The following is a 6,310-nucleotide window of genomic DNA, read 5'->3' on the forward strand; positions in this document are numbered from 1 at the left end:
AGTAGAAGATCCATTTAATGGCCAAACTCAGTCTGGCCACTGAACATGGATTTGTTTCTGGAAGGGTGAGAGTTGGAGTCTGTTCTCTGTGACCTGCAGGAGAATGGCAGTATGAAAAAAAAGCAGGCCCTGGAACAGCCTGGAAACATGGAAGCTTTACCTAATGTCATTTCTCAGCTGCACCACCAGAGGCCATCCTAGCTCTGCTGTAAATGTTTCTCCTAGGCCTTATTCATGCTCTTGCAGTTGGAGATTGAATGACTGGATATATTGACTATATTCGGATGTGTTACTGTAAAACTCAGATGCCTGACCCTTACAGTGAGGGGATCTGGAGGAACTGTGATGCTGCAGGGTGCATTTTGCTAGCCTGCAAATCTGTTCAGTTTATTCTGAGTGATCACGTTTATCCTGTGAGGAAACATTTCTATCCTGATGGGAATTATCTTCGGTGCCTCCATTCTCTGAGCACAAGTGGACTCTGAATGGGTTGATGACTATGAAATCTGACTGAAATGTATGTGACTCATATGCTATGGCCTTCGCAGTCAACACCTGAGGGAGATTTCAGACCAACTTTTGGGCAGCACTTCACAGCTCAGTTCCATCCTCCGCTCGCACTGACAAAACAGTAACGGACACGACAAACTGGGGTTTTTTGTAAAATAAATGGTATAAAATATGTACAATTGATAAATGGCATAAATCCAGTCATTCAAACTTCAAGCTTTCAATTTTTTATTTATAATTTTTCATTCATGCACACCTTGGTGCTTGTTGAATATAGACCGTATAAAGCACCAGTGACAGATGACAAAGGGTTTATCTCTAGGGTCTGCCAATGTACCCAGTTTGAAAGGATTGAGGTTAATCAGGTTACATGATTTAAAAATCTGCATGCTTACAGTACTTGTGTGTGTTGAAGCTACTAATGTTTCCAGTATGGCCTCTATACAGGAGTGCTCATAGATCCTGGGACAGATGAAAAGAAGCTTAAGTCTTTTCCTTAAATAAGATTACTACTACTGCAAAGGAATATCTGTTTAACTTGCCTTTAATTTTAGAGCTTGAAATATTTCTGTGTTGTACAGCCATAGGAAAAAGAAAGTGCAGCCTCTGCCATTTCTAAGGTTTTATATATCAGGACATAATGAAAAATTATCTACCCCTTTCCAGGTCTTAAAATGAGACAAATGCAACCTCAAGTGAACACATGGCATATTACACTGTCATTATTTATTTAACAAAAACTAGGTATTTAGCCAAAATACAGGAAAAACCCAATCATTCAGGAGCTTGTAGAACCACCTCTGACAACAATAACTTGAAGTAATAATTTTCTGAGTGGCTTTATTACTCTCACATTATTGTGGAGGAATTTTGGCCCACTCTTTTTCACATTGTTGCTTCAGTTCATTGAAGTTTCTGGACATTTTTGTATTCACAGCCCTCTGAAGATCCCACAGGTTGAGGTCTGGACTTTGACTGGACCATTGCAGCACCTTCATTCTTTTCGTTTTCCAGCCATTCTGTTGTGGGTTTGCTGCTGTGCTTGGGATAATTGTCCTGCTGTATGACTCAATTACAGCCAAGCTTTAGCTGTTGCTAAGATGGCCTTACATTTGACTCTAAAATACTTTGGTATGCACTTGGCAACAGAGTGGGAAGGAAAAACTCCCTTTGAACCTGAAAAAAACCTCCAGCAGAACCAGGGAGGGGCAGTTGGGGGGTGATGGGAAAAGAAGAGAGCAGAGATCAGTTTGGCAACAGCAAGTACAGCAAGGTCACACTACACATGCGCCACGTCATATAAAATTATATAATTATAAGGACTGTGAGGGCTGTTTTGCACAACTCTCAGCTCAAACCAAGCATCACAAGGACTATCTATCAACTCTATTTAGTTTCACTGTATAACTTTATTTAATACTCTCTACATAACACTAACAAATTCATTCTAATAATACTTTATTGATCCACTTTGCACATCTTCTTTAGACAAAGAAAAATATAATGACAAAAAAAACCTGTTAAACTGTTAAGTTGATTGAGGTTGCGTGAAGTTAAAAATGTGCCACAGTGCAATTATGATATAAAATCACAAACGTTCAACAGAAAGAAGGTGGTCTTCTTTTACTCATATTTGGTTCCACTGAGTTAGAGGAAGAGTTACAGTTTTGTTATCAGTGCTTTGGACGGATTATTGAGCATACAAGCAGGCATACCTGCAGCTATCTGATAAGAGCTATCTTCATTTTCAATCTCACATTCTTGACCTGAAGAGGAAAGCATCCAGAAGCTTCGAGAATGGCTGAGGTTACATACAGTCATGGTAAAAAGAACGTACACCCCCAATCAATTGTAAAGTTTTAGGTAAATACTACAAGACATGACGTATTACACCTGTTCATTTTTATTTAACAAAAACTAAGTGAAAATACAGCAGCAGCTTTTGAAGAACTAAGCATAGCCTTCAAGACCTTGTACAGTATGTAAGACGAATGATTTTAAATTCAGTTCTGGATTCAACAGGGAGCCAATGAAAAGAAGCCAATATGGGAGAAATATGCTCTCTCTTTCTAGTCCCTGTCAGTACTCTTGCTGCAGCATTTTGGATCAGCTGAAGACTTTTCAGGGAGCTTTTAGAACAGCCCAATAGTAATGAATAACATTAGTTCAGCCTAGAAGTAATAAATGCATGAATTTGCTTTTCAGCATTATTTGGAACAGGGTGTTTCTAATTTTAGAGATAATCCACAAATGCAAGAAAGCAGTCCTACATATTTATTTAATATGTGCATTGCATTACAATGTTACTAGAGGCCAAGGTAATGCCATCCAGAGTAAGTATCTGGTTAGACACAATGTTTCTAAGATTTGTGGGGCCGAGTACAAGAACTTCAGTTTTATCTGAATTTAGAAGCAGGAAATTAGAGGTCATCCAGGTCTTTATATCTTTAAGAAATTCCTGCAGTTTAACTAATTGATATGTGTCATCTGGCTTCATGGATAGATAAAGCTGGGTATCATCTGCATAACAATGAACATGTATGCATAATACTGCCTGAGGGAAGCATGTATAGTGTAAATAAAATTGGTCCTAGCACAGAACCCTGTGGAACTCCATAATTAACCTTCATGTGTGAAGAAGACTCCCTATTTACATGAACAAATTGGAGTCTATTAGATAAATATGATTCAAACCACTGCAGCGCAGTACCTTTAATACCTATAGCAAGCTCTAATCTCTGTAATAAAATGTTATGGTCACCAGTATCAAAAGCTGCACTGAGGTCTAACAGGACAAGCACAGAGATGAGTCCACTGTCAGAAGCCATGAGAAGATCATTTGTAACCTTCACTAATGCTGTTTCTGTACTGTGATGAATTCTAAAACCTGACTGAAACATTCCTCTGCAGATGATCAGTTAGCTGTTTTACAACTACTCTTTAAAGAATTTTTGAGAGAAAAGGAAGGTTGGAGTAGCTAAGACAGCTGGGTCAAGTGATGGCTTTTTAAGTAATGGTTTAATTACTGCCACGTTAAAAGCCGGTGGTACATAATCAACTAATAAAGACAGATTCCCAACTGCTGTGTAATCTGTTTAAGTATATTTAAATGTTACTGAGAAATGATCAGACAGGAGGGGTTTTTTGAGAAATACTGTAAAATATTCACCTTCTGTGCCGGCTGTCAGAACAACATCCAGAGTGTGATTAAAGTGGTGGTTGGGCTCATTTACATTTTGAGAGAAGCCAATTGAGTCTAATAATAAATCAAATGCAGTGCTGAGGCTGTCATTTTCAGCATCTATATGCATGTTAAAATCACCCACTATAATTATTTTATCTGATCTCAAATAAATCAGATAAAAGGTCTGAGAAATCAGATAGAAACTCTGAGCAAGGGCCAGGTGGATGATAGATAATAACAAAGAAAAAAGGGTTTTGAATTTTCCAATTAGGGTGGACAAGGCTAAGTGTCAGGTTTTCAAATGAATTAAAACTCTGTTCGGGTCTTTGGTTAATTAAAAAACTGGAGTTGAAGATTGCTGCTACTCCTCTTCCTCGACCATTCTGGATGTTGATTTATTTAAACTAACATTCATCCTGTTGTAATCAGGCTTCTGTTAGGCAGAATAAATCAATATGTTGATCAACTATTAAATCATTTACTAACAGGGACTAAGAAGAGAGAGACCTAATTATTTATAGGTGCCTTTCAAAACTCCCAAGGTCACTTTACAGAAATCAGATAAACACAATAAACACATTGAAAACAATAAAATCAATCAATAATAGAGAATAGTGAAACAACAGAGAAACCATGGCAGATTGACAACTGGTGGTAGACTACAGTGAGTAAGCTTGTCTAAACAGATGGGTTTTGAGGCAAGATTTGAAAGAGGTAAGAGAAGCAAAACAATGTAAGTCCTGGGGTAGAGAGTTATAAAGACAGGGGCTGAGCGAGTATGGGTGGTAACGTATACATGGAGGAGCTATGAAAAGCACTGAGGGGCAAGGTTGTTAATGGCCTTAAATAGTGCATTTGATGGAGCATTTGATAGGGAGCCAGTGGAGTTGCTGTAGGAGAGGTGCAGTGACGTGCGGTGAGGGTCGTGACTGGTGAGGCACTGACGTCATCACATCAGATTTACAAACATATAGCTTATTCACCATTTGATTGGCAACAGTTGTTTTGTTTAACATTAACATAGTCTGAAGCAAACCTTTTAGCTCCGGTGTTGGTCTTCCTTTAATTATTATCTTCTGCTTCGATTGAAAGTCCAGTTTAGAAAATTCTTTCAGTTGAGTTATGTAATCTTCCATGTTGAACATAAGGCCAAGCAACAGGAAAAACTAACTGGCCTTGCTAACTGTTTATGGTAGCTTGCCACCGAGGAGTCGTAGAGTCCCTGGGATCACCAGCGCCCCCTACCATGAGGCACGAGAACTGCGTGCCTCACCTAGTGTCTCTTCGCAGCAGTTTCATGATCGCTCAACACAAGAATGCATTACACACACATACAGTTGTTAATGAAAAAAACAAAAAAAAACTGTGCATTATATACACCAGCTAAAATATAGAAATTTAGTTCATATAGTAAAAGTGTTAGAACATTTTAATAGCCACATGCAAAGGGAAAGTAATCCGGTCTCACTGCATAGCATGCCAGCACAGTTAGTAGTCATTGGCAATGACTATACTGAGCCGCACCACGGATTGCGCAATCCGTGGTGCGGCTCGCCGGGCTGGTGCCTCACCGTTCGTCTCTTAGTATTTGACCAGCAAATGCGAAAATTCAACGATTTTGAAAAAAACTAATCTAAAAATGGCGTAGTTAAATGGAAAAGAACTTTAAAATACAAATCACTGAATGAATATAACCATTTAATTTATTTTTTAATTTTATATTTCCACGATGACAGGTGAGGCCGTGCCTCACCTGCCTCCCCTGACTGCACGTCACTGGAGAGGTGGTATATGGCTAATGTTATATGGCTAATGGAGGGGGTTCTGGTAATAATGCGGGTGGCATAGTTTTGAACCAGCTGAAGTTTATGGATGAATTTGTCAGGTAGACCAAAAAGAAGTGAACTGCAATAATTGAGGCAAGATGTGACTAAAGTGTGAACCAGAATAGCAGTGCTGTTGAGTGAGTGACATTATTGATATGAGAGTGGAATGGTGATGGTGCTGTCAAGGATGACATCCAGGTTCTTAACCTGGGGAGAGGGAGAAACTGTGAAGTTGTTGTGTGAGAAGTTGTTTATCTTGGAGAGGGTAGATTTGGTGCCAACAAGTCGGATTTCTGATTTTGTCACTGTTAAAGTTGTTGGAGAATCAGGATCTGATTTCCTGTAAGGAGTTGGAGAGGGAGGTGGGAGGGAGAGAGGAGTTGGATTTAGTATAAAGGTAGAGCCGGGTGTCATCCCCATAGCAATGAAATGACTGAATGTCATTTTTACGGAATATGTAGCCAAGAGGTGTAGATGATAAATAGGAGGGTTCCTAGGACAGAGCCTTGGGGCACACCAGCAAAGAGCGGGAAGGGCTGGGAAATGAATGTTTTGAGTTGAATAATCTGAGAATAGCCAGAGGAATAAGATTTAAACCACTTCAGGTGACTGAAATTTTTGCCCATTCTTCTTCTTAATACAGCTCAAGCTCAGTCAGATTAGATGGAGAGCGTTTGTGAACAGCAGTTTTCAGATCTTGCCATAAATTCTTGATTGGGTTTAGGTCTGGACTTTGACTGGGCCATTCTAACACATGAATATGTTTTGTTTTAAACCATTCCACTGTAGC

This window comes from Archocentrus centrarchus, chromosome 9 (assembly GCF_007364275.1).
Source record: "Archocentrus centrarchus isolate MPI-CPG fArcCen1 chromosome 9, fArcCen1, whole genome shotgun sequence".
NCBI classification, from domain to species: Eukaryota; Metazoa; Chordata; class Actinopteri; order Cichliformes; family Cichlidae; genus Archocentrus; species Archocentrus centrarchus.